This window comes from Neomonachus schauinslandi, chromosome 3 (assembly GCF_002201575.2).
Source record: "Neomonachus schauinslandi chromosome 3, ASM220157v2, whole genome shotgun sequence".
Classification (NCBI taxonomy): domain Eukaryota; kingdom Metazoa; phylum Chordata; class Mammalia; order Carnivora; family Phocidae; genus Neomonachus; species Neomonachus schauinslandi.
Genome location: NC_058405.1, coordinates 22,600,152 through 22,628,008, shown reverse-complemented (window position 1 = coordinate 22,628,008; position 27,857 = coordinate 22,600,152).

Sequence of the window (27,857 nt, the reverse complement as noted above, 5' to 3'; positions counted from 1 at the left end):
CTTCCTGCAACACATAGCCCACTGAAGCTGTCAGTTTCTTTAGAATAGCTTCCAGGGCGCCTGGGTGGCTCAGTTGGTTAGGCGACTGCCTTCGGCTCAGGTCATGATCCTGGAGTCCCGGGATCGAGTCCCACATCGGGCTCCCTGCTCGGCAGGGAGTCTGCTTCTCCCTCTGACCCTCCTCCCTCTCATGCTCTCTGTCTCTCATTCTCTCTCTCTCAAATAAATAAATAAAATCTTAAAAAAAAATAGAATAGCTTCCAACCTGCTATGCAGCTTGCTTTCTTCCTTTTGCACATTTTGACTTCAATTTCCCTTTCTTAAGTTTGTTGCTGGAATGAGTATTCTTAGCTTCAGACCTCTTAGTATATAGCTTCTCCATTTTCTTATATCTTACAAGATGGGAGATGGTATCTTTCAATAACTGCAAATTTTTAATCTTAGCTTGACCCAGTTATGAATAATTGTTACAGTTAGTGCTTTTCTTTGTTTTATGCAATAAATCTTCCTTATATGAGGTCATGAAGATATTTGAATACATTTGCTTAAAACTTTACAATGCTAAATGCATTGTCTCCTAATCTCTCAAGATGGACAATTTTACCTTTATTGGTCACAGTTGACCTACCTGCAAAGCAGATATAACAATAGAATGAACTAGTGAATTTATTGTGGAGCTCTTGTGGTTTAATGCATGCAAAAATGATTACAACAATGACTGGCAAAATGTGCTCTCTTTATTATTACTAGAATGATTCAACTTATTCGTCCTGATTGGGATGACTGATTGATTCATTTTAATGCCAATTTTTTTTTGTGCACCTTTTATGTTTAACTAATATCTACCTTTAAAAGTTTGCATATATATTACCTATACTTATATATCAATGTAGACCTTATTCTACTAAGATGCAATCTTCCTTATAATGTTCATACTTAATTTGCAAATAAAATTTAGTAGTTTGTTAATAATTCTGGTGCCAAGCTATAGTTAGTTTCATATTCTTTCTTCTTCCATATTATATATTGTTTTTAATATAAGAAAATAATCATTCTCTTAGTAGATTACAAGGTTATATTTTGCCATCATTAGATTAGTAAAATATTCCTAGATTCACTGACTACTGCTGTTTTCTCTCAGTGGGTTTTACATTGGCATGCAGATTTGAATGTTTTTAGGCTTTATTAAACGGTGGTGAAAGTATCAGCCTCTAAAGGCAAAGTGAATGGTTTAAACACTAGCTTACATCACTTATGAGCTGTGGTCCCTATGTCCTAGGAAGATATTTAATTTCCTAAATTTTGTTATTTTGTTATCCTCATTTGGAAATTAGTAATAATGTTTTGTTTATGATTCTTTTTTAACTCACTAGTATATTATTTTTTAATTTAATCCCAGCATACTTAACATACAGTGTTATATTAGTTTCAGTTATACAATATGGTGATTCAACAATTCTATATATTACTCAGTGTTTATCATGATAAGTGTACTCTTAATCCCCTTCACCTATTTCATGCATTTCCCCCACCTGCCTCCCTTTGGTAACCATTAGTTTGTTCTCTATAGTTAGGAGTTTGGTTTTTGGTTTGACTCTTTTTTCTTTGTTTATTTGTTTCTTAAATTCCACATATGAGTGAAATCATATGGTATTTGTCTTTCTTTGACTGACTTATTTCACTTAGTACTATACCCTCTAGCTCCATGTATGTTGTTGCACATGGCAACATTTCATTCTTTTTTATGGCTGAGTATATACTTACCTCTTCTTTATATGTTTATTTATTGATGGACACTTGGGCTTCTTCCATAATTTGCCTATTGTAAATAAGGTTGCAATAAACATACTTCTTTTTTAATTACTGTTTTCATATTCCTTGGGTAAATACCCGGTAATAGAATTACTGGATCATATGGTAATTCTATTTTTTATTTTCTGCGGAATCTCCATACTGTTTTGTACAGTGGATGGACCAGTTTGCATTCCTACCAACAGTGCATGAAGGTTCCTTTTTCTCCACATCATTGACACTTGTTTCTTGTGTTTTTTACTTTAACCATTCTGACAGGTGTGAGGTGATGTCTCATATTGGTTTTGATTTGCATTTCCTTGATGATGAATATTATATATATTATTTTATAAACACATACATACATACACACACACACAAACACACACATACCTGTAATCTTCTTTATCCATTCATCAGTCTATAGACATTTGGGCTCTTTACATAATTTGGCTATTGTTGATAATGCTGCTATAAACATGGGGGTCCGTGTATCCCTTCCAATCAGTATTTTTGTATCCTTTGAGTAAGTACTTAGTAGCTCAAATGCTGGATCATAGGGAAGTTCTATTTTTAACTTTTTGAGAAACCTCCATACTGTTTTTTCCAGAGTGGCTGCACTGTTTGCATTCCCACCAACAGTGCAAGAGGGTTCCCTTTTCTCCACATCATCCCCAACACCTGTTGTTTCTTGTGTTGCTGATTTTAGCTGTCCTGACAGGTGTGAGTTGGTATCTCAGTGTAGTTTTGATTTGTATTTCCCTGATGATGAGTGATGTTGAGCATCTTTTCATGTGTCTGTTAGCCTTCTGTATGTGTTCTTTGGAAAAATATGTATTCATATTGTCTGCCCATTGTTTTAACTAGATTATTTGTTTTTTGGGTGTTGAGTTTGATAAGATCTTTATAGATTTTGGATACTAAACCTTTATCAGATATGTCATTTGCAAATATCTTCTCCCATTTTGAAGGTTACCCTTTAGTTTTGTTGAATGTTTTCTTCACTGTGCAGAAATTTTCTATATTGATGAGGTCGCAATAGTTCATTTTTGCTTTTGTTTACCTTGCCTCAGGAGACATCTAGAAAAATATAACTACCACCAATGTTGGACAAATTACTCTCTGTGCTCTCGTCTAGGATATTTATGGTTTCATTTAGGTATTTAATTCATTTTGAGTTTATTTTTGTGTATGGTGTGAGAAAGTGGCCCAGTTTCGTTCTTTCACATGTAGCTGTCCACTTTTCCCAGTGCTGTTGAAGAGACTTTTTCCTGTTGAGTATTCTTGCCTCCTTTGTTGTAGATTAAATGACCGTATAATCATGGGCTTATTTCTGAGCTCTCTATTCTGTTCCATTGATCTATGTGTCTGTTTTTGTGCCAATACCATACTGTTTTTGATTATTACAGCTTTGTAGTATATCTCGAAATCTGGGATTGTGATACTTCCAGTTTTGTTTTTCTCTTTCAAGATAGCTTTGGCTATTTGGGGTCTTTTGTGGCTGCATACAAATTTTAGGATTATTTATTCTAGTTCTCTGAAAACTGTTGGTGCTATTTTGATAGGGATTGCATTGAATCTGTAGATTGCTTTAGGTAGTACAGACATTTTAACAATAATGTGTCTTCCAAACCTGAGCATGAAATATCTTGCTATTTGTTTGTGTCATCTTCAGTTTCTTTCATCAGTGCTATACAGTTTTGAGAGTACAGGTGTTTCATCTCCTTGATTAAGTTCATTCCTAAATTTTCCATTATTTTGGTGCAGTTGAAATGGGATTTTCTTAAATTCTCTTTCTGCTACTTCATTATTAGTGTCTAGAAATCCAATGAATTTCTGTATATTGATTTTCTCTCTTTTTTAAGATTTTATTTATTTATTTGACAGAGAGAGATATAGCCAGAGAGGGAACACAAGCAGGGGGAATGGGAGAGGGAGAAGCAGGCTTCCCGCTGAGCAGGGAGCCCGATGTGGGGCTCGATCCCAGAACCCTCAGATCACGACCTGAGCCAAAGGCAGACGCTTAATGACTGAACCACCCAGGCGCCCTGTATATTGATTTTCTATCCTGAAACATTACTGAATTCATTTATCAGCTCTAGTAGTTTTTTGGTGTAATCTTTCAGGTTTTCTATATATGGTATCATGTCATCTGAAAATAGTGAAAGTTTATCAGTTTTGTTGACCCTTTCAAAGAACCAGCTTCTGGTTTCATGATCTGTTCTGTTGTTTTTTAGTTTCAACTTAATTTATTTCTAATTTTTATTAATTCCTTCTAATGGATTTGAGTTTTGTTTGTTGTTATTTTTCTAGCTCCTTTAGATGTAAGATTAAGTTGTTTATTTCAAATTGTTATTGCTTCTTGAGGTAGACCTCTATTGCTAAAAACTGCACTTCTAGAACAGCTTTTTCTGCAAAGATGTTGGACCATCATATTTTCTTCCAGTTCAGTTTTGGTTGTTTATAAGTTTCCAGGAATGCATCCATTTCTTCCAGATTGCCTAATTTGTTGACTTATAGTTACTTATAATATATTCTTAAAATTGTCTGTATTTCCTTGGTGTTGGTCATGATCTCTTCCCTCTCATTCATGATTTTATTAATTTGGGTCCTTTCTCTTTTCTTTTGGATAAGTCTGGCCAGAGGTTTATAGATCTTATTCTTTCAAAGAACCAGCTTCTAGTTTCATTGATCTGTTCTACTGTTCTGCTTTCTATTCCATTGATTTCTGCTATAATTTTTATTTATTTATCTTCTCCTTCTTGGTTTAGGCTTTATTTGCTGTTCTTTCTCCAGGTCCTTTAGGTGTAAGGTTAACTTGCTTATTTGAGATTTTTCTGATTTTTTGAGAGAGTCTTGTCTAGCAATGTACTTCCCTCTTAGAACCATCTTTGCTGCATCCCAAAGGTTTTGAACAGATGTGTTTTCATTCTCCTTAGTATCCATGAATTTTAAAAATTCTTCTTAATTTCCTGGTTGACCCATTCATTCTTTAGCAGGATGCTCTTTAATCTCCAAGTGTTTGAGTTCCTTCCAAATTTCCTCTTGTGATTGAGTTCAAGTTTCAAAACATTGTGGTCTGAAAATATGCAAGGAATATTCTCAGTCTTTTGGTATCAATTGAGACCGGATTTGTGACTCAGTATATGATCTGGAGAATGTTCCATGTGCACTTGAGAAAAATGTATATTCTGCTGCTTTAGGGTGGAATGCTCTGTATATATCTGTGAAGTCCATCTGGTCTAGTATGTCATTCAAAGCCCTTGTTTCCTTGTTGATCTTCTGCTTAGATGATCTGTCCATTGCTATGAGTGGGGTGTTGAAGTCCCCTACAACTAGTGTATTATTATCAATGTGTTTCTTTACTTGGTTATTGATTGGTTTATATAATTGGCTGCTCCCATGTTGGGGGCATAAGTATTTATAATTGTTAGATCTTCTTGTTGGATAGACCCTTTAAGTATGATACAGTGTCCCTCTTCAACTCTTACTAGAGTCTTTGGTTTAAAATCTAGTTTGTCTGATATGAGGATTGCTACTGAGCTTTCTTCTGAGGTCAATTAGCATGGTAAATGGTTCTCCACCCCCTCAGTTTCAGTCTTGAGGTGTCTTTAGGTCTAAAATGAGTCTCTTGTAGATAGAATATGAATGGGTCTTCCTTTTTTATCCAATCTGATACCCTGTATCTTTTGATTGAAGCATTTAGCCCATTTACATTCAAAGTAACTATTGAAAGATATGAATTTAGTGTCATTGTATTGCCTGTAAAGTCCCTGTTTCTGTAGATTGTCTCTGTTTCTTTCTGGTTTATGTTACTCTTGGGATCTCTTCACTTACAGGATCCCCCTTAATATTTCTTGCAGGGCTGGCTTGGTGGTCACATTCTTTCAGCTTCTGTCTGCCCTGGAAGCTCTTTATCTCTCCTTCCATTCTGAATGAAGCCTTCCTGGATAAAGAATTATTGGCTGCATGTTATTCTCATTTAGTACCCTCAATGTATCATGCCAGCCCTTTCTGGCCTGCCTGATTTCTGTGGATAGGTCTGATGTTAGTCTGATATTCCTCCTGTCCTGAGCTGCTTTCAGGATAGTCTCTTTTTCTCTAAAATTTGCAAGCTTTCACTATTATATGTCAGGGTGTTGATCTATTTTTATTGATTTTTGGGAGGGGTCCTCTCTGCCTCTTGGATATGAATGCTTGTTTCCTTCCCCAGATTATGGAAGTTTTCAGGTATGATTTACTCAAGTATACCTTCTGGCCCTCTTTCTCTCTCTTTCCCTTCAGGCACACCAATAATTCTGACAGTTGTTCATTTCAGGGCATCATTAAATTCTCAAAGCATTTCTTCATGGGCTCTGAGTTGTCTTTCTCTTTTCCTCAACTTTTGTCCTTTCCATCAGCCTGTCTTCTAAATCACTTACTCTCTCTTCTACCTCACTCACCCTAGCTGTTAGAGCATCCAATTTAGACTGCATCTCAGTTTTAGCATTTTTAAGTTTGGCCTGATTAGATCTCATTTCTGCATGTAGAGATTGTCTACTGTCTTTTATGCTTTTTTCAAGCCCAGCTGTTAACTTTATAATTCCTATCCTGAATTCCATCTCTACATCTTACTTACATCCATATTAATTAGCTCTGTGGCAGAGAACATTACCTCTGTTTTTTTCTTTTCTTGTAAATTCCTCCTTCTAGTTATTTTGCCCAGAGAAAAATGGGTGAGCGAGTGAGCAGAGTTCAAAATATCAACCATGACCCAAACTAAATACACCCTACACAAATCCAAAGTGGTCAGAAAGAACAACAGAAAAGCAAACAAAAACAAAACAAAAAAGGGGTGAGGGGAGAGACTATAATCTCTAAGTGTGAACAAAACAGGGTGATCCACTTGTTCCTGGGTAAATTTTGGTCTGTGTATTAGAAGACACTACATCGCAAAATTGTAAAGAAAGCAAAACATATATATACAAAAATAAAATTAAATAGAGTGAAAAAGGGACTAAAATGAAGCATATATCTATAAAATATAGATGCAAAAAATACAAGTTAAAAAGCGACTTAACATAATTAAGTAAAATAAGAAATAAGTTGAAACAGGAAAAAGGTAAAAAAAAAGAAATGGAAAATTTTAGACTGAAAGATAAACGAATCATGAGGAAAAACTTTGAGCTTGGGCTCAATATACTCTTTTCCCCTGGAGCTGAAGTTTTACAGCCTTGTGGGATCCATAAACTAGTTGTTCACCTGTTCTTCCAGTTGGTCTTCCGTGGGAGGGACGCGCTGTGCTGCTTCTCAGGTGTCTTTGCCTTGGCAGAGTTGCACCTCCCCTTGCCAGGGGGCTGGGCTCAGTGTAAGCTGGTCCTCTATGTGGCTTTTGTTCCCTGGAGGCTTTCCCCTCCTCTTTAAAGGATCAGAATATAGATGAAAGGAGATCCCCTACTATTCCACAATCTTGCCTCCTCCAGACAATCATATTTTCATTTTCCTTTATCTCCATGTGTTTTTTGATTTCCTCTTTGATTTCTTGGTGGACTCATTCATTGTTTAATAGCATGTTATTTAATGTCCATATATTTGTGTTTTTTCCAGGTTTTTCTCTTGTGATTGATTTCTAGTTTCATATCATTGCATAGAGAAGATTCATGGTATGACTGCAATCTTTTTTAATTTGTTGAGACTTGTTTTGTGGCCTAACATGTGATCTATTCTGGAGAACATTCAATGTACACTAGAAAAGAATGTGTATTCTGCTGTTTTAGTATGAAATGTTCTGAATATAACTGTTAGATCCCTCTGGTACACTGTTTCATTCAAAGCCACTGTTTCCTTGTTGATTTTCTGTTTGGATAATCTATCCATTGACTTAAGTAAGATATTAAAGTCCCCTACTATTACTGTATTACTATAAACTATTTTGTTTATGTTTGTATTAGTGGCTTTATGTGTTTGGGTGCTTATGTGTTAGGTGCATAAATATTTACAATTGTTATAATCTTCTTGTTAGATTACTCCCTTTATGATTATATATTGTCCTTGTTTGTCTTATTACAGTCTTTGTTTTAAAGTCCATTTTGTCCTGTGTAAGTATTGCTACCCCAGCTTTCTTTCACTTCCATTTGCGTGATAAGTACTTTTACGCCCCTTTGCTTTCAATCTTTATGTGTCTTTCTAACTGCAACGAGTCTTTTGTAGGCAGTATATAGATGAGTCTTGTTTTTTTTTTTTTTTTTATCCATTCCATCACCCTGTGTCTTAATTAGAGCATTTGGTGCATTTACATTCAAAATATTTATTGATAAATATGTACTTATTGTTATTGTGTTCCTTGTTTTATGGTTGTTGGTGTAGTTCTTCTCTGTTCCTTTCTTCTCTTGCTTTCTTCTGTCACGGTTTCCTGGCTTTGTTTAGTGAACTACTTGAATTCCTTTCTCTTTATTTTTTTGCATATCTATCACCAGTTTTTGGTTTGTGGTTACCATTAGGTTTATATATAACATCTTATGCATATATCAGTCTATATTAAGTTAATGATCACTATATTAAGTTTGAACCCATTCTTTACTCCTCTCCTTGCCACATTTTAGGTGTATGGTGTCATACTTTACATCCTTTAATTTTATGAGTCCCTGGACTTATTTTTTTATAGATATACTTAATTTTACTGCTTTTTGATACCTACTTTTCTTACTTCTACTTATGATCTTTCCTTTCTACTCAGTGTCCCCTTTAGGATTTCTTGTAGGGCCTTTTTAGTGATCATGAATTCCTTTAACCTTGTTTGTCTGGGAAACTATCTCTCCTTCTATTGTGAATGATAGCCTTACTGGATAGAGTATTCTTAATTGCAGGGGTTTTTGTTCGTTTATTTGTTTGTTTTTGTTTTTAGCACTTTGAATATATCATGCTAGTCCTTTCTGGTCTGCAAATTCCTGTTGAAAAATCAGCTAAAAGGCTTATTGGATTTCCCTTGTATATAATCGTTTTCTTTTCTCTTGATGCTTTTAAAATTCTCTTTATCACTACTTTTTGCTGTCTTAATTACTATGTGTCTTGGTGTGGGCCTCCTTGGGTTGATTTTTGTTAGGGGCTGTCTGTGCCTCCTGGAAATGGATTTCTGTTTTCTTCCCTAAATTCGGGAAGTTTGCAGTTATTATTTCTTCAAATAAATTTTCTGCCCCCTTTTCTCTCTCTACTTCTTCTGGGATCCCTGTAATGCAAATATTATTACACTTGGTGGTTTCTCTGAGTTCTCTTAATCTATTTTATTTTTTTATTAGTCTTTTTCTTCTGTTCAGCTTGATTGCCTTACATCACTGATACATTCGTCTGCTTCCTCTAAGCTACTATTTATCACATCTAGTGTGTTTTTAATTTCAATTATTGGGTTCTTTATCTCTGATAGGTTCTTTTTTACATTTTCTCTTTGTTGAAAACTTCACTGAACTCTCCACTCTTTTCTCAAATTCACTGATTATCTTTATGACCATTACTTTGAATTCTCTTATCAGATATATGACTTATTTGCATTTCATTTAGCTCTCTTGCTGTGATTTTCATGTCCTGTTCTCTCATCTGGTACATAATCCTCTTTCTCCCCATTTTGTCAAACTCTCTGCATCTGTTTCTATGTGTCAGGAATGTCAGCTATGTCTCCTGCTCTTGAAATTAGTAGCTGTATGAAGAATAGGTCCTGTAGTGCCCTGTAGTGCTATTTTCCCTGTTTAGCAGTACCTGACACATCAAGGGTATCGCCTGTGTCATTTTGTGCCTCCCTACTGTTGTGGCTGAGTTGTGTTTGCCTTCAGTCCAGTTGTCTGCAGTGGCTCTTTCTGCTTGTTGTGGGCCGAATTTCTTCCCTGTGTTGTTAATACGACAGGCTGGGGCCACCTTGTGCTTGAGTTGATTTAGACTAGGTATTTCCAGGGATGCATTATCACAAAACTGTAGGATGCTCTCCTGTGTTGTTCCCTGAGAAGCTTTCATTGATGTGTAAGGCCTGTAGTCAGACCAGATGTCTGCTCCGGCCCCCTGCTGGGCCATGGTTGGATTGGTGTTTGTGGTAATTTTCCCCTCTCCCTGGGGCAAGAGTCACTTTGGGGAGTTACTGACTCCTGTTGGGGCTGCTTGCACACCGTCAGGCTTGTGACACCACTTTGGATGGATTCCAGCCAAGGATATTTTGGAGGGGGCAGGTCTATAGGAGAACACAGGGGCAGGGTACATGGTGTTAGGAAGGTTTTCCCCAATCAGCTGTAGGAGGGAACCTGGAGCAGCTTTAGGAAACTTGTGCTGCTGGACTAAAGGGGGCTGGTTCACAGGAGAACTCAGCAGCAGGGAGTGTGTTACCAGTAAGATCCACTGATGGGCAACTGCAGGAGGGGACTTGCAACCACCCAGGAAAAATCCTGCCAGGCTAGCTGAATTGCGGGTTGATCCACAGAAGTCCATGGAGGTAGGGTGCTGTTAGCAAGTTAGGTGGAGAATGTTACACTGTGTTGGTTCCTGTAGGTATCCCATGTATCTATGTTGGGCAGGGGAGTATAGTGGTTCCTACCCTCTCTTTTGTTCTTGGACAGATCTCCCAAAGATCCCTGTCCATCTAGTCCAGGCTCTGAGATTAGTAAATAAATCTCCTTCCTATATCCCCCAGGCATTTTTCAAACTGCCGCTTCTATGCTGTATCTCCTCAAGGCTGTTTGTTGTGCTGTTTCTTTAAGGGTTGGAACTCCACCCTCCCAGTTCTCCCAGAGACTTGCTGGCTGACTTTTAAATGTGTTGGTGTTAAGCCCCACTCATTGTTAGGCCCCTGTGGTTTTCAAAGCCAAATGTTATGAGGATTCATCTTCCTGTATGGGTCCCCTGTGCCTGGGGTGCCTAAATTTGGGGACTGCCCCTTTCCCCTCTTTCCCTTCTCCCAGTTCCCCCCTACCTCTGATAGTCCCAGGGGTCAGTTTGACTCTGAGCATGATTCTGTCCTTCCTACCCTCTTCATTGTGGCCTCTTCTCTACATTTAGCTGGGGAAAGTGTTTTTCCAGTCTTTAGGTTATTTTTTGGGGTTATTTTCTCAGATGTGAGTGTTATCTAGCTGTATCCATGGGATGGGGTGAGCTTAGGATCCTCCTACTCCTCCATCTTCCCTGGGAGTCTCTATATAATTCTTGTAAGAAATGAAGTACGTATTATATGTGAGAGACTTAGTAATTGAAGAAATTATGTAAAAATATTAGCGATATAATTGTTGTGTGTTTCTGATATGATTTTCATGGAGCTTGTCAATTATTTAAGTATTTCCCTCAAACACATTTATATCTTTAAAGTTGGTAGCACGCAGACAGTTTTAGTTTTGCTGACTCATGAATGATGGCTGGTATATTGGGCTTTTTCCTACTACAGATAGCCTGTTATTGGGTAAAATAACTTGTCATATACTCTTAAAAATAATCTTTTGTTTTTAGCTTACTCTGTCAAAGAAAGAAACGTAATATGTTTGGTTATGTTTCCATTGGTATTAAACTGTTTTTGAAATCTGAATTTTTTTTCTTTTTATAGGGTTATTATTGGTGTTCAGAAGAAAAATAATCAACACATGCTTAGATGTGTGTTCTTCTGTTTCATTTTATGCTTATGTTGCAAATACTTTCCACTCCTTTCATCACTGACTTCTTTATTTTGTCACTAGTTGTCTAGATTCATACACTTTGCATTTTTGTTATGCTAAGAGACTTCTTCCATTTGCTTTTCTTTCCTATTATTAATTTGTTTTTTCACCACCTTTATAATATTTCAACTGTTCCTCCTTTTATGCAGTATATGTAAAAACATAGTAAATTATTTTAACTCACATTGACAAATACCTAGGAAATCTTGATCAGAAATCAGCATTCAACATTTAATAAATTACAAAAAAATTCTTATTTGAGAAATAAATCTAATCATGGGATCACACCATTGCTAAACAATTACTAAGTACTCTGTTGACTTCAAAAAACATCAAATGTATTCCTATTTTCTATTTCTTTCCAGTTTTACTGTGGGCTGTTTCATGGCAAGCATCATTGCTTCTTATACATTTTATACATGTTTTATTCAGTTACATTTTATTGGTACCAGAAACATGAGAAGTATAAAGCAATCTATGTCATTTAAAAACATTTATATTATACATAGGTGTATATATCTTTATATATACTTATATCACCTACATACTTTTATATTAAAGGTATATAATGTATAAATGTAAGAATGAATGTTCAGCATAAAGCAAAATCTTCTATATTACTTCTTGAATGAACTGTAATCACAGCATAAGATTGTTTTGTGAGGTACAAATTTGATTCGTGAGGTGCAATAAAATGTTGATTGTGACTCAAAATAAAAATATAAGTGATATATTTTATTAGATTTGAAATAACATATTGTTCCTAATAATCTAGCAATTAAAGTAAAAAATTGTTAATAACATCTTTTGAAACTTCTTATAATCCAGAACACAGTTATATGTTCAAATCTTTTATTTCAGTACTATTAAGCATATGTAATATAATATTAACTGTTGCATGTCAATGTAATGTTTTTGAAAAGTTTTTTGAATATTTTTCTATTTTAGTGTCTTTTATTCTATAATATTTTTATTATATTTTATGATTTAATTAATTTGAAAAGCAGTTGGTTGACTAACAGGAAAAAAATGAATTTTTATAGCTGATGGTGCTTGCCATATTTTTTGATTAAAATAAATATCTTTCGGGACGCCTGGGTGGCTCAGTCGGTTAAGCGGCTGCCTTCAGCCTGGGTCATGATCCCAGGTTCCTAGGATCGAGTCCCACATCGGGCTCCTTGCTCAGCAGGGAGCCTGCCTCTCTCTCTCTCCCTCTGCTTGTGCTCTTTCTATCAAATAAATAAAATCTTAAAATAAATATCTTTCTATAAAAGGAAGCTCTATTGAATTTATATATTAAAAAATTACATATGCACTAATTTATTCATGTGGTGTTGTTCATGCACTATATTTTTTAATGACCTAAGACAGCAATGTAAATGGGACCATTCTTTTACCAAGCCCAACATCTATTCATCCTATAAGTACTTACTAACATCTATGAATGAAGGTGTATTCTAGATAAAGCCTTACATACTAGAAAATATAAGCCTTTAATATTTAGAAACCTAAATGCATATTGAAGAATAGTGCATGTGTGGTAGAGGACTTGGAGAAGGTAGGAAAAGGCAAATTGATGTGGGTGTGGTTATAATGTATTTTTGAAAGAACATGGCACTTATTTAAACCACTTTTTTTTAAAGATTTTATTTATTTATTTGAGAGAGAGAGAATGAGAGAGCACATGGGTGGGGGGGGCAGGGTCAGAGGGAGAAGCAGGCTCCCCGCCGAGCAGGGAGCCCGATGTGGGACTCGGTCCCGGGACTCCAGGATCATGACCTGAGCCGAAAGCAGTCGCTTAACCAACTGAGCCACCCAGGCGCCCTAAACAACTTTTTATATTACTCAGATATCTTAAGCATAGACCAGTCTACAAACCAAGGGGAAGTACAGATAGGTGGATTGTGTGTATGTATGTTTGCATGCATATGTTGTTATTGTAGTCATTTGTTCTTATGGGTTCCTTTCAATCATTTGGAAAAATCTCTTGGTACATTTGTAACCATTTTATCATTAAAGTGTACAATTTACAGAGGGTGAGTATAGTTAAGAAAAATGTATTCTGTGATAGACATTAAGATAGAAACTTTGTTGATGTAAAAAGATAGTTGATTATGATTAGAACAGGATTCAATTTTACTGGAATCATTGGAACTACTAACTTATGAATTGCAAATGGATGCAAAATTTATTCTCATTTAGTATTTCTGTGAGTACAGTTTTTTATAGTTATACTTTTATATATTGAATTGTTATACTTTTTTGTAAATTTTTCTGGTTGCTAGTGATATTTATGAAAATGTATGATTCTTGCTAAGCCAATTCACAAGCAAATTAAGATTAATAGCAAGGAGAGTGATGACAGTGGATCCTATTTCAAGAAGTATTTCATTTAACCTTGTTATTCTTGACAGGCATCTACATGTAACATAAACTATAGGGACTATTTTTAGTTCATAGCCTATTTTCATTTTGTCAGGAAATGATCTCAGACATAGCGAAGAAATTAATTCAAATTCTGGTCCCTCTCTCCTCACCTCAAATTCAAAACTGAGAGTTAAACTTACTACAAACTTGTGCTTTAGTTTGTTTGTTTAATTTTTAATTGTTGATTTTATATTTTCAGTTGTTCTTAGGTCTTTTTGAATATTTTAATTGATTAAAATCTGGTTTATGCTATATAGTGTATCTCATATTCCAAATGTGGCAATGCATGTGTTGGTGATGGAAAAATATAATATTGATTGTATAGCATAATTATTTTCCTAAATGCAGTCATTATCTTTTTACCAAACATTCAAGGTTGGTAGAGATAATATTGTATATTTTAATTTTCATACATTATTTAATTTCCCATATAAAAATGCATTTCTTCATTAGATCATTCATTTCATTATTTTTAATTTATTCATCATAGAATATATATTTGCTAGCTCCTTCACACTTAATCAGAAATTATGTTGATGGTAGCCACAGTTGTGGTGAGCACAACATAAGATAAAGAGAAGTTGAATCACTATGTTGTACACTTGAAGCTAATGTGACATAGTGAATCAACTGTACTCAAATAAGATTTATTTTAAATTATGTTGATAGTCAAGTTGTCCAGGCAAGTTTTACACTTTAGTTTCTAAAAAACACATAAAAATTGCTTAGTTGTGATATTACTGTAAAAATAAAAATAGAATTAGCAATCATATATAGAAGCATATTGTATCCTGTGTTTTTTAAAAATACTTTCAAATGTTAGCTCATTTAATCCTCATAAATTCTATGAAGTAACTGGTATTATAATTTCTATTTTGAATATAGAAAAATTGAGAGATAGAAATTAAGTGTGTTGCCCAGATTGACACAATCAATAACAGAATTAAAAATGGAGTTGGGAAAATCTGGCAAAAGAATTTCCACTAGCACGCACTAGCTATGGAGTTAGACAGCCTCCATGATGTTCCCAATAATGATTGCCTTGTAGCGATGCCATTGTGTAGTCTTCTGCACTGTACCAGAGCTGGTTGTCCTTGTGTGACTGATGTAATATGAAGCTAGGCCATCAAAGCATTGCAACTTTCAGTTTGGTTGCTTGAATCTCTTGCTCTGGTGATTCCTTGCTTCCATTCTGAGATGACACTAAAGTAGCTCCATAAAGGGGTTCACAATGAGAAGAAATAAATATTCTAGCCAACTGTCAGCCCCAACTTGCCAAGAAGGTAAAGTTACTTCTGAGTGACTTCTGTGGAATTTAACTCTGCAAATGCATATGTGCCTAAGAAGAATGCAGTCCACCTGATCTTGGCTATAATCTCATGGAGAACCCTAACCAGAACCTCCTAGTCAACCAGCACTGAGATACTAAACCCACAGAAGCTATATAAAGCAATAAATAATTCTTGGTGGTTTAAATGAGCACGTTTTAAAGAGATTTGTTATGCAACAATAACAATATATTTATACTCATTTCTTCTAAACCTTTCTTTTAAAACTCATTAAATTAAAAAAATCATAAATAAATGTGTTTCTATAGATACGATAGGGGTTAGATGCTTGGAGACAAGTCTTCATACAATTTCATTTCCTCCCAATGGCACATCTTACTCTAGTTAGCAATACATGTACCTCTGAATAATTGGAATTGTACACATTTCAAAGTCACAGTTTTAACCAACTTATCTAACCAGCTTTAATTAAGCTGTAAATTGTAATAGGAATGAAATGTGTGCTAGATAAAAGATATTACATTAGCTTCATAGAAATTACACACAATATAATGGCTATCTATGATTTTTAAAAGTTTTAAACATTTTTAAAAGATATTATTTATTTGACAGAGACAGAGAGCACAGAGGGAGAGTGAGTGGGAGAAGCAGACTCCCCACTGGGCAGAGAGCCAGATACAGGGCTCAATCCCAGGACCTTGAAATCATGACCTGAGCTGAAGGCAGACACTTAACCAATTGAGCCACCTAGGCATCCCAAGAGTTTTAAAATGTAAATGCAAATTGAAGTGCTGTATGGAAAGTCCAAAATAAACAAAACAAAAATTATCACGGAATGGAATCTTACATATACTGCTTATAGCTTCCTTGTAAGAGAAAAGGATTTTGCCATAATTGGAGCATTTCTGCCAAGTGCTATTTTTTTCTTTACTGTTATATTTATGATAAAAACATTGTGTAACTACTTAAATGGAAATAGGTAGATAGATGTGTATAGATAATGGATAAAATGCTATTGAAGTAGGAGAGAAAAATATATTTTTGGAGTAATCAGTCTGTTCTACATAAAGCAGGCTTAATTAGGGAGTCCTCTTAATTGGGACTTTCCCATCTTATCAAATCGAGCCTAATAACACTCAACTGTAAAGACAGGTGTTTAATTAGGATAGTAATTCTAGGTAATTGGGGTGCCTGTGGGTGATCAAGAGCAGCTTACATCAATCTGATTTCAAGATATTATGTCTTTTTAGGTTTGAAATTTGAAAATATACATTTTTACTATACTTAATTATTTGAGCAAAGCAACATATAGAATTGCATTTTGTTCAGACATAGTATAGACGCCCACAAACTCATAGAATGAGAGAATTTTCTATAAGTGAACTTCTACCTAGAGAAAATTTATTCCTTTACATCTTAGATTTTTGGAATATATTTTTTCACTATGAGTAATGCTGATATCCCTGCTTTTCCTTTTAAGTCAAGAGATATATTTTACAACTATACTTAAAATTTTTAAACTTAAAATATTTTAAATATTTATAAAAATATTTTATTTTAAAATATACATTTTAAAATAAAAAAGTATATTTTCAAATTCAAAAAACTTTCTCTAAATGTTTCTTTAAGAAAAAAAAATTGAAAAGGTTTTCAAGCTAAGTAATTTATTTACACATGACTAATTACTATATTTCAGATATACAGAAGTGATAATTATTTTTTATAGTTCAGTGTGTTAGAGCATATTTGCTTTATGTGTGATTTCATGGTATTTTTTGAGCTAATTATTTGCTTTGATATTCAATTGGAAATGTTAAGTAATAATAAAGTCATCCTGTAAAAAATAAAATGTAGTCATTTTATAGTGGAAAGAAAATTTTAGGAAAAGATAAACTAATTAATTGTAAACAAAAATTCTGTACAATTAAAGTTCCTCGAATCTTCATTAAGCAGCATTTAAAGTAGAAATTTTAGTAAATTCCCAAAGGAAAAACTTAGCCCATTTTGCTAAGCAAGAACCACCACCACCACAGCAACAAAACCCCAAAAAACAGTAAGAAAATTCCTTCAGTAGCAGGCCATAGAACATGGCATCAAGCCCTCCTATCAGCAGGCACCAGCACCATGTCCCCTGCCAGCAGACCCAGGAAACAAACCTGTCCAGAATCTCTAGCCAGACTGACTGGTGAAAAGCTTTCTCTGATGAAGTAAGTCTGTAAAGACTAGAAGAGGTGACTACTTCTTTAAGTTCACAGACAATAATGTGAGACTACAAGGATCATGAAAAATCGGGGAAACATGAAATCATGAAAGCAACAAAATAAGAAATTGAGGAAGACACAAAGAAATGGAAAAATGGGGGCGCCTGTGTGGCTCAGTTGTTAAGCATCTGCCTTCGGCTCAGGTCATGATCCCAGGGCCCTGGGATCGAGCCCCGCATCGGGCTCCCTGCTTGGCAGGAAGCCTGCTTCTTCCTTTCCCACTCCCCCTGCTTGTGTTCCTGCTCTTACTATCTTTCTCTATCAAATAAATAAATAAAATCTTTAAAAAAAAAATGGAAAAACGTTCCATGCTCATGGATTGGAAGAACAAATATTGTGAAAATGTCTATGCTACCTAGAGCAATCTACACATTTGATGCAATCCCTATCAAAATACCATCAACTTTTTTCAAAGAAATGGAACAAATAATCCTAAAATTTGTGTGGAAGCAGAAAAGACCCCAGATAGCCAGAGGAATGTTGAAAAAGAAAAACAAAGCTGGTGGCATCACAATTCCAGACTTCAAGCTCTATTACAAAGCTGTCATCATCAAAACAGTATGGTACTGGCACAAAAACAGACACAGATCAATGGAACAGAATAGAGAACCCAGAAGTGGACACTAAACTCTATTGTCAACTAATCTTTGACAAAGCAGGAAAGAATGTCCAATGGAAAAAAGACAGTCTCTTCAACAAATGATGTTGGAAAAATTGGATAGCCACATGCAGAAGAATGAAACTGGACCATTTCCTTACACCACACACAAAAATAGACTTAAAATGGATGAAAGACCTAAATGTAAGACAGGAATCCATCAAAATCCCTGAGAACACAGGCAGCAACCTCTTCCACCTCAGTAACAGCAACTTCTTCCTAGAAACATTGCCAAAGGCAAGGGAAGAAGGGCAAAAATGAACTATTGGGACTTCATCAAGATAAAAAGCTTTTGCACAGCAAAAGAAACAGTCAACAAGGGCGCCTGGGTGGCTCAGTCGTTAAGCGTCTGCCTTCAGCTCAGGTCATGATCCCAGAGTCCTGGGATCGAGTCCCACATCGGGCTCCCTGCTCGGCGGGGGGCCTGCTTCTCCCTCTCCCACTCCCCCTGCTTGTGTTCCCTCTCTCGCTGTGTCTCTCTCTCTCAAACAAATAAATAAAATCTTTAAAAAAAAAAAAAAAAAAAAGAAACAGTCAACAAAACCAAAAGACAACCGACAGAATGGGAGAAGATATTTGCAAATGGCATATCAGATAAAGGGTTAGTATCCAAAATCTATAAAGACCTTATCAAACTCAACACCCAAAGAACAAATAATCCAATCATGAAAGGGCAGAAGACATGAACAGACATTTTTCCAAAGAAGACATCCAAATGGCCAACAGACACATAAAAAAGTGCTCAACATCGCTCGGCATCAGGGAAATCCAAATCAAAATCTCAATGAGATATCACCTCACACCAGTCAGAATGGCTGAAATTAACCAGTCAGGAAATGACAGATGTTGGCGGGGATGTGGAGAAGGGGGAACCCTCCTACACTGTTGGTGGGAATGCAAGCTGGTGCAGCCACTCTGGAAAACAGTATGGAGGTTCCTCAAAAAGAGCTACCCTACGACACTTTGGGGTATTTACCCCAAAGATACAAATGTAGTGATCCGAAGGGGCACATGCACCCCAATGTTTATGGCAGCAGTATCCACAATAGCCAAACTATGGAAAGAGCCAAGATTTCCATCAAGAGATGAACGGATAAAGAAGATGTGGTATATATATATATATACAATGGAATATTATGCGGCCATCAAAAAATGAAATCTTGCCATTTGCCAGGAGGTGGATGGAAGTACGGGGTATTATGCTAAGCAAAATAAGTCAATCAGACAAAGACAAGTATCATATGATCTCACTGATACGAGGAATTTGAGAAACAAGACAGAGGATCATAGGGGAAGGGAGGGAAAAATGAAACAAGATGAGACAGAGAGGGAGACAAACCATAAGAGACTCTTAATCTCAGCAAACAAACTGAGGGTTGCTGGAGTGGAAGGGGATGGGAGGGATGGGACGGCTGAGTGATGGACATTGGGGAAGGTATGTACTATGGTGAGCGCTGTGAATTGTGTAAGACTGATGAATCACAGACCTGTACCCCTGAAAGAAATAATACATTATATATTAATAAAAAATTTTTTTAAAAAAGTAACAAAATAATCTCCAGTAACCATTCATAAAGAATGGAGATCTATGAACTTCTCTGCAAATAATTCAAAATAATCATATTAAAGAATTTCACATTTACGCATCTAAACATAATCAGGAAAACAATACATATATAAAATGTAAATTTCAACAGAAAGAACTAAACAAATTCTAGCACTAAGAAATACAATGACTGAGATAAAAAAGAAAATTCAGTAGAAAGTTTCAACAGCATACTTAAAGCAGAGGGATCAGCAAACTCAGAGGTCATCTGAAATTATCCTGCTGGAGGAACCAAAAAAGAAAAAAAATTGAAAAAGAATGAGGAAAGTCTACAGAACTTATAGATAACCATTTAGTGGACGAATACATTCATTATGGGAGTCCCAGAAGGAAAAGAGAAGGAGATACGGAGAACACTTACTCAAAGGAAAATGACCAAATAATTCATCAATGAGGGGGAACGAAATGGATAACCAGATTCATGGAGCCTAAATTAATAAAATTATGATAAATCAAATGAAGTCTAGACTAAGGCACATAATCAAATTGGTTATTTCAAAAGATAAGCAAAATTAATAAACATTTATCTTGACTAAGAAAAAGACTCAAAATAAAATAAAAAATGGAAGAAGAGACATTACAACTAATGCTATGGAAAATTTAAAAGATCATAAAAGATCATTATGAACAGTTATATGTCAACAACTTGGACAGCCTAGAATAAATAAATTCCTAGAAACATCCGACTAACCTACACTGATTCAGGAGGAACTAGAATACTGGAACAGACCAATAATAAGGATCTCGAATCAGTCATGAAATAACTCCCAACAAAGAAAAATCCAAGAGCCAGATGATAACTCTACAAGTAAATCCTACTAAATATTGAAAGAAAAATGAATACCAATTATTTTTAAACTCTCCTAAAAACAGACATATTGACCAATGAAACAAATGAGAGCCCAGAAATAAACCCATAATAAACTGATCTTTGAAAGGAATGGCAGTAATACACAATAATACACAATGGGGCAGGATACTCTCTTTAATAAATAGTAGCTGGGAAAACTGAATGTTCATAGGCAGAAGAATGACATTAGATTTTATCTCACACCATAGACAAAAATCAACTAAGACCTGAAACCATAAAAATCCTAGAAAGAAATCTAGGGAAACATTTTCTTGACATTAGGTTAGACTATGATTTCTTAGATGTGACATCAAAATCGCAGGTAACAGGGTGCCTGGGTGGCTCAGTCGTTAAGCGTCTGCCTTCGGCTCAGGTCATGATCCCAGAGTCCTGGGATCAAATCCCACATCGGGCTCCCTGCTTGGCAGGAAGCCTGCTTCTCCCTCTCCCACTCCCACTCCCCCTGCTTGTGTTCCTGCTCTCGCTATCTCTCTCTCTGTCAAATAAATAAATAAAATCTTAAAAAAAATCGCAGGTAACAAAGGCAAAAAGAGAGAAGTAGGATTACATCAAACCGAAAAGCTTCTGCACAGCAAAATAAACAATCAAGAAATTAAAAAGGCAACCTATGGTATAGTAGAAAATATTTGACATCAATATATCTGATAAGAGTTTAATATCCAAAATGTATAAGGAAATCCTACAACCCAATAGAAAAAAATTGAAAATAGGCATAGGATAAATAAATATTTCTCCAAAGAAGACATAAAAATTGCCAACAGGTTTATGAAATGGTGCTTAAAATCACTAATTATTAGGGAAAAGCAAATTAAAAGCACAATGAGATAAAACCTCACACATTTTAGGATGGCTATCAAAAAATAACAGAATGGTGAGGATGTGGAAAAAAAAAAGTATCCTTGTACATACATTGTTGGTGGAAATGTAAATTAGTGTAGCTATTATGGAAAACAGTATGGAGGTTTCTCAAAAAATTAGAACTACCACGTTATCCAGCAGTCCCACTTCTGAGTATATATCTGAAGGAAATAAAATCACTGGAAGAGATATTTGCACTCCCATGTTCATTGCAACTTTATAAAAAATAGCTAAGACATGGAAGCAACATAAATATCCATCAACAAAAGATAGGGTGTGGTATGTACATACAATGGAATATTATAGTCTTTATAAAGAAGAAAATCCTGGGACGCTTGGATGGCTCAGTTGGTTAAGCATCCAACTCTTGATTTTGGGTCAGGTCATGATCTGAGGATCCTGGGATTGAGCCCCGCATCCAGCTCTATGCTCAGCACGTAATCTGCCTGAGATTCCCTCTCTCCCTCTCCTTCTACCCTTCCCCATACTTGCTCACTCTCTCTCTCTCTCTCTCAAATAAATAAAGTCTTTAAAAAAAGAAAAAGAAAATCCTTCCATTTATAATAACGTGGATAAAACTGGAGGACATTATGCTAAGTGAAATAGGCCAAACATAGGACAAATACTAGATTGTACCACTTATATAAGGAATCTAAAATAATCAGACTCCTAGAAGCAAAAAGTGGGATTGTATTTGCTAGGGACTGGAGGAAGAGAGAAACGGGAGGTATTAACAAAAGGGGTAAAGTTTTGGTTATAAGATGAATAAATCTGAAAGATCTACTATCCAGCATAGTGCCTATAGTTAAAAATACTGTATCCTACACTGAAAAATTTGCCAAAAGATTGGATTTTGTATTAAATGTACTTGTCACTCAAACCATAAGAGACTCAATCTTAGGAAACAAACTGAGGGTTGCTGGAGGGGAGGGAGGTGGGAGGTTAAGGTAATGGGGGAATGGACATTGGGGAAGGTATGTATTGTAATGAGCACTGGGTGTTATATAAGACTGATGAATCACAGACCAGTGTTCCTTAGACAAATAATACATTATAAGTTAATTAATTGAATTTAAATTTTAAAAAACTTAAAGGGATAATACATTATATGTTAATTAATTGAATTTAAATTTAAAAAACTTAAAGGATATAAACTTAGAATTAAATAAATTATAATACAAGCAAAGTTAAAAGAAAAAACAGAATTCCTCTGATTAAAAAAAATAATTATTACCAACATTATTTTTAATATGGCCTTTTTTTTTTTTTAAGATTTTATTTATTTTTTGACAGAGAGAGACACAGCGAGAGAGGGAACACAAGCAGGGGAAGTGGGAGAGGGAAAAGCAGGCTTCCCGCGGAGCAGGGAGCCCGATGTGGGGCTCGATCCCAGGACCCTGGGATCATGACCTGAGCCGAAGGCAGATGCTTAACGATTGAGCCACCCAGGCGCCCCAATATGGCTTTATCTTATTGTCTCCTAATTGTGATAAAATTTTTCAGTTTACCTTGTACTTTATGTATGTGCAGAGATTCTATTAAGTAGTACATAATTGCTCAAAGAATGTAAAACACTGAATTAAAAAGTTATGTCAAGGGGCACCTGGGTGGCTCAGTTGGTTAAGCGTCTGCCTTTGGCTCAGGTCATGATCCCAGGGTCCTGGGATCGAGCCCCGCATCGGGCTCCCTGCCCAGCGGGAAGCCCGCTTCTCCCTCTCCCACTCCCCGTTGCTTGTGTTCCCTCTCTCGCTGTGTCTCTCTCTGTCAAATAAATAAATAAAATCATTTAAAAAATAAATAATTAAAATTTAAAAAAATAAAAAATAAAGTTATGTCAAATATTAATTTCAAAAAGTGTAAAAGTCAAGTACCTTAAACTGCTAAGTCAGCATATTTTTTTTCCATATATACACACAGAGTATTACCTTAAATTGTTAGGAGAAATAAAATCCCAAGTTTTGTCCTGTGGGGGGGAAAATGTACCTGTCACAAAAATAATAATAAAGATGGGTGGAGGAGACCTTTTGGAAGTAATGGATATTCTTATGGCCTGAATTACAGTGATGGTTTCACAGGTCTATACTTAATCTTCCAACTCATCAAATTGTACATATTAAATATGGACAGCTTTTTATATGTCAATCATAGCTCAAGAATGTGGTTTCAAAATTATACCTTATATTTTGATGAAAGTCATTTAAGAATACAGCATTCTAGAAGAGAACAATCCTCTACTGAACCTAACTTATAATTTTAATATTATTCCAATTTTGGGGGATTTTTCTTTTTGTTTTTAAATTTCAAAAGTGAAGGTGTGATTCCAGTGATAATGAGTTGGACAACAATACCAATTCTGTTAACGATATGGAGCAAATGGTACCTTCATTCATTGTTGGTAGAAATGCAAATGGTATAATCCATGTTGAAAGACAGTTGGTAGTTTCCCAGAAAATTCAGCATAGTCTTACCATAAGATTCATCTATTGTACACAAAAGTATATACCCCAAATGTGTTGAAACTTTATGTTTACAGAAAACACACATAAATGTTCATAGCCACTTTATAATTGCAAAAAAAAAATGGGAAGAACCAATATGCCATTCTTCAGGTGAATGTATAAACAAATGGTTTATATTCTTACAGTGAAATGGTATTGAGTAATAAAAGAGCTGTTAAGTAATGAAAATACCTATTAAAGAAATCTCTGTGGTGGAAATCTTTAATATTCGTGTCTCATTACATTAGCAAGGACTTTCCAGTATAATGTTGAAAATGAGTGGTGAGAGGGGACATCCAATGTTAGTGGGAAAGCTTTGAATGTCTCAACACATGTCTTTAGTTTTAAATTTAGCATAAGAGAACTCACTAATAAAAATATTGACTAAGATTTTTTTTAATTCCAGTATAATAAAGGTAAAGTGTTTTTTGTTTTTTGTTGTTTTTTTTTTTTTCATTTTCAGGTATACAAGAGTGATTCAACAATTCTATGCATTACTCACTGTTCATCATGATAGTTGTACTCTTAATCCCCTTTACCTATTTCACCCTTCCCCTCACTCACCTGCTCTCTGGTAATCATCAGTTTGTTCTCTACAGTTAAAAGTCTGTTTCTATTTGCTTGTCTCTTTTTTCTTTGTTTTGTTTCTTAGATTCCACGTATGAGTGAAATCATACGGCATGTGTCTTTCTCTGACTGACTTATTTCACTTAGTATTACACTGTTTAGATCCATCCATGTTGTTGCAAATGGCAAAACCTCATTCTTTTGAATGATTAACATTCCTATATATGTATGTGTACTTATATAAATAATATATATGTACATACATACATACACTCATATATATACATATATATGTACATACACACACACATATATTACATCTTCTTTATCCGTTCATCTACTGATGGACATTTGGGCTTCTTCCATAATTTGCCTATTATAAATAATGCTACAGTAAACATAAAGGTGAATGTATTTTTTTGAATTAGCATTTTCTTATTCTTATTCTTTGGGAAAATACCCAGTAGTTGAATTACTGGATCACTAAAAATAGTGATTCTATTTTTAATTTTTGAAGGAACCTCCATTCTGTTTTCCACAGTGACTGCACAGTTAGCATGAAGGTTCCTTTTTCATCCTTACCAATGTTTGCTCTTTTTTGTGTTTTTTTTTTTATTTTAGCCATTCTGATAGGTGTGAGGTGATAATCTCAATGTGGTTTTGAATTGCATTTCCTTGATGATGAATAATGTTGAGCATCTTTTCATGTGTCTGTTGACCATCTGTCTTCTTTGGAGAAATGTCTTCTTCCCATTTTAATTGGATTATCTGTGGGGGTTTTTGTGTGTGTTGAGTTGTATAAGTTCTTTGTATGTTTTGGATACTAACCCTTTATTGAATATGTCATTTGAAAATATCTTCTCCCATTCAGTAGCTTGTCTTTTAGTTTTATTGATTGTTTTCTTTGCTGTGTAGAAGATTTTTATTTTTAGGTAGTTCCAATACTTTGTTTTTTATTTTGTTTCCCTTGCCTTATGACACATATCTATACAAATGTTGCCATGGTCATTGTCAGAGAAATTTCTGCCTGTGCCCTCTTTTAGGATTTCTATGGTTTCAGGTCTCAGGTCTTTAATCCATGTAGATTGTGTGTGTGTGTGTGTGTGTGTGTGTGTGTGTGTGGTGTGAGAAAGTGGTCCAGTTTCATTCTTTTGCATGTAGTTGTTCAGTTTTCTTCAAAACCATTTGTTGTAGAGACTGCTTTTTTCTATTGCATATTCATGCCTCCTTTGTTGTAGATTAATTGACCATAGAATCATGGGTTTATTTCTGGGCTCTCTATTCTTTTTCATAGATCTATGTGTCTATTTTTGTGCCAGTACCATACTGTTTTGATTACTGCAGCTTTGTAGTATATCTTGAAATCTGGGATTGTGATACCTCCCATTTTGTTCTTTTCTTTCAAGATTGCTTTGGTTATTTGGGGTATTTTTTGGTTCCATAGAAATTTTAGGATTATTTATTCTAGGTCTCTGAAAACTGCTATTGGTTTTTTGATAGGGATGGCATTAAATCTGTAGAATGTTTTGCATAGTATGGTCAGTTTAATGCTTGTTCTCCCAATCCATGAGCATGGAATATCTTGCTAGTTGTCTGTGTCATCTTCAGTTTCTTTCATCAAGGTATAATAGTGTTCAGAGTACAGGTCTTTTACCTCCTTGGTTAAGTATATTCTTAGGTATATTATTATTTTGGTCCAATTGAAATGAGATTTTTTTTTAATTCTCTTCTACTTCATTATTAGTGTATAGAAATGCAACAAATTTCTGTACTTTTTTGGTGGAGTCTACAGGGTTTTCTATATACACTTTCATATCTGCAAATAGTGAAAGTTTTACTTCTTCCTTACCAATTTTTATGACTTTTATTTCTTTTTCTTGTCTGATTATTGTGGCTAGGATTTTCAGTACTATGTTGAATGAAAGTGGTGAGAGTAGATATCCTTGTCTTGTTCCTCATCTTAGGGGAAAAGCTCTCAGTTTTCACCATGGAGTATGATGCTAGCTGTGGGTTTTTTCATATATGGTCTTTATTTTGTTTATGATGTTCCCTCTAAACCTACCTTTTGAGGGTTTCACTATGAATGGATGTTATACTTTGTGAAATGATTTTTCTGCATCTATTGAAATAATCATATGGTTTTTATGCTTTCCCTTGTTAATGTGATGTATCACATTGATTGATGCATGAATATTGAACCACACTTGCACCCTAGAAATAAATCCCTCTTGATCATAGTGAATGATTTTTAAAATGTATTGTTGGAATTGATTTGCTAATATTTTGTTGAGGACTTTTGTATCTATGTTCATCAGAGATATTGGCCTGTAATTCTTTTTTTTTTTTTTGTAGTATCTTTATCTGATTTTGGTATCTGAGTACTATTGGTCCAATAGAATGAATTTGGAATCTTTCCTTTCTCTTCTATTTTGTGGAATAGTTTGGGAAGGATCAGTATTAAAACTTCTTTACATGTTTAGTAGAATTCACCTGTGAAGCCATCTGGTCCTGGACTTTTGTTCGTTGGGAATTTTTTGATTACTGATTCAATTTCATTGCTGGTAATGTCTGTTCTAATTTTCTACTTCTTCCTGCCTCAGTTTTGGGAGGTTATATATTTCTTCTAGGTTGCCAAGTTGTTGGCATATAATTTTTCACAATATTCTCCTATAATTCTTTTATTTCGGTGGTGTTGGTTGTCATTTCTCTTCTTTGATCTCTTATTTTCTTTATTTAGGTCTTTTGTCTTTCTCTCTCTCTCTCCCTCTCCCCTACCCCACCACCCCTCTCTCTTGATGAGTGTGGGTAAGATTTATCAATTTTGTTGATCTTTCAGAGAACCAGCTCCTTGTTTCATTGATCTATTCTATTGTGTGTTTTCTTTTTAGTGCCTATTTCATCTATTCCTGCTCTAATCTTTATTATTTCCTTCTTTTGAGTTTTGTTTCTTGTTCTTTTTTCTAGCTCTTTTAGGTGTTAAGTTAGGTTGGTGTTTTTTGAGATTTTTCTTGCTTCTTGAGGTAGACCTCCTTTGCCATCAACTTCCCTCTTTAAACCACTTTTGCCGCATCCCAAAGATGTTGGATCACCGTGTTCTCATTTTAATTTGTCTTCATGTGTTTTTTGATTACCTCCTTGATTTCTTGGTTGACCCATTCATTACTTAATAGCATTTGATTTAACCTCCATGTATTTGTGTTCTTTCTAGATTTTTCTGTTATGGTTGATTTCTGTTTTCACGGCATTGTGGTCAGAAAAGATGCATGTCATGACTTCGATCATTTTGAATTTATTAAGACTTGTTTGTGGTCTAATTTATGATCTAATCTGGAGAATATTCCATGTACCCTTGAAAAGAATGCATGTTTTGCTCTT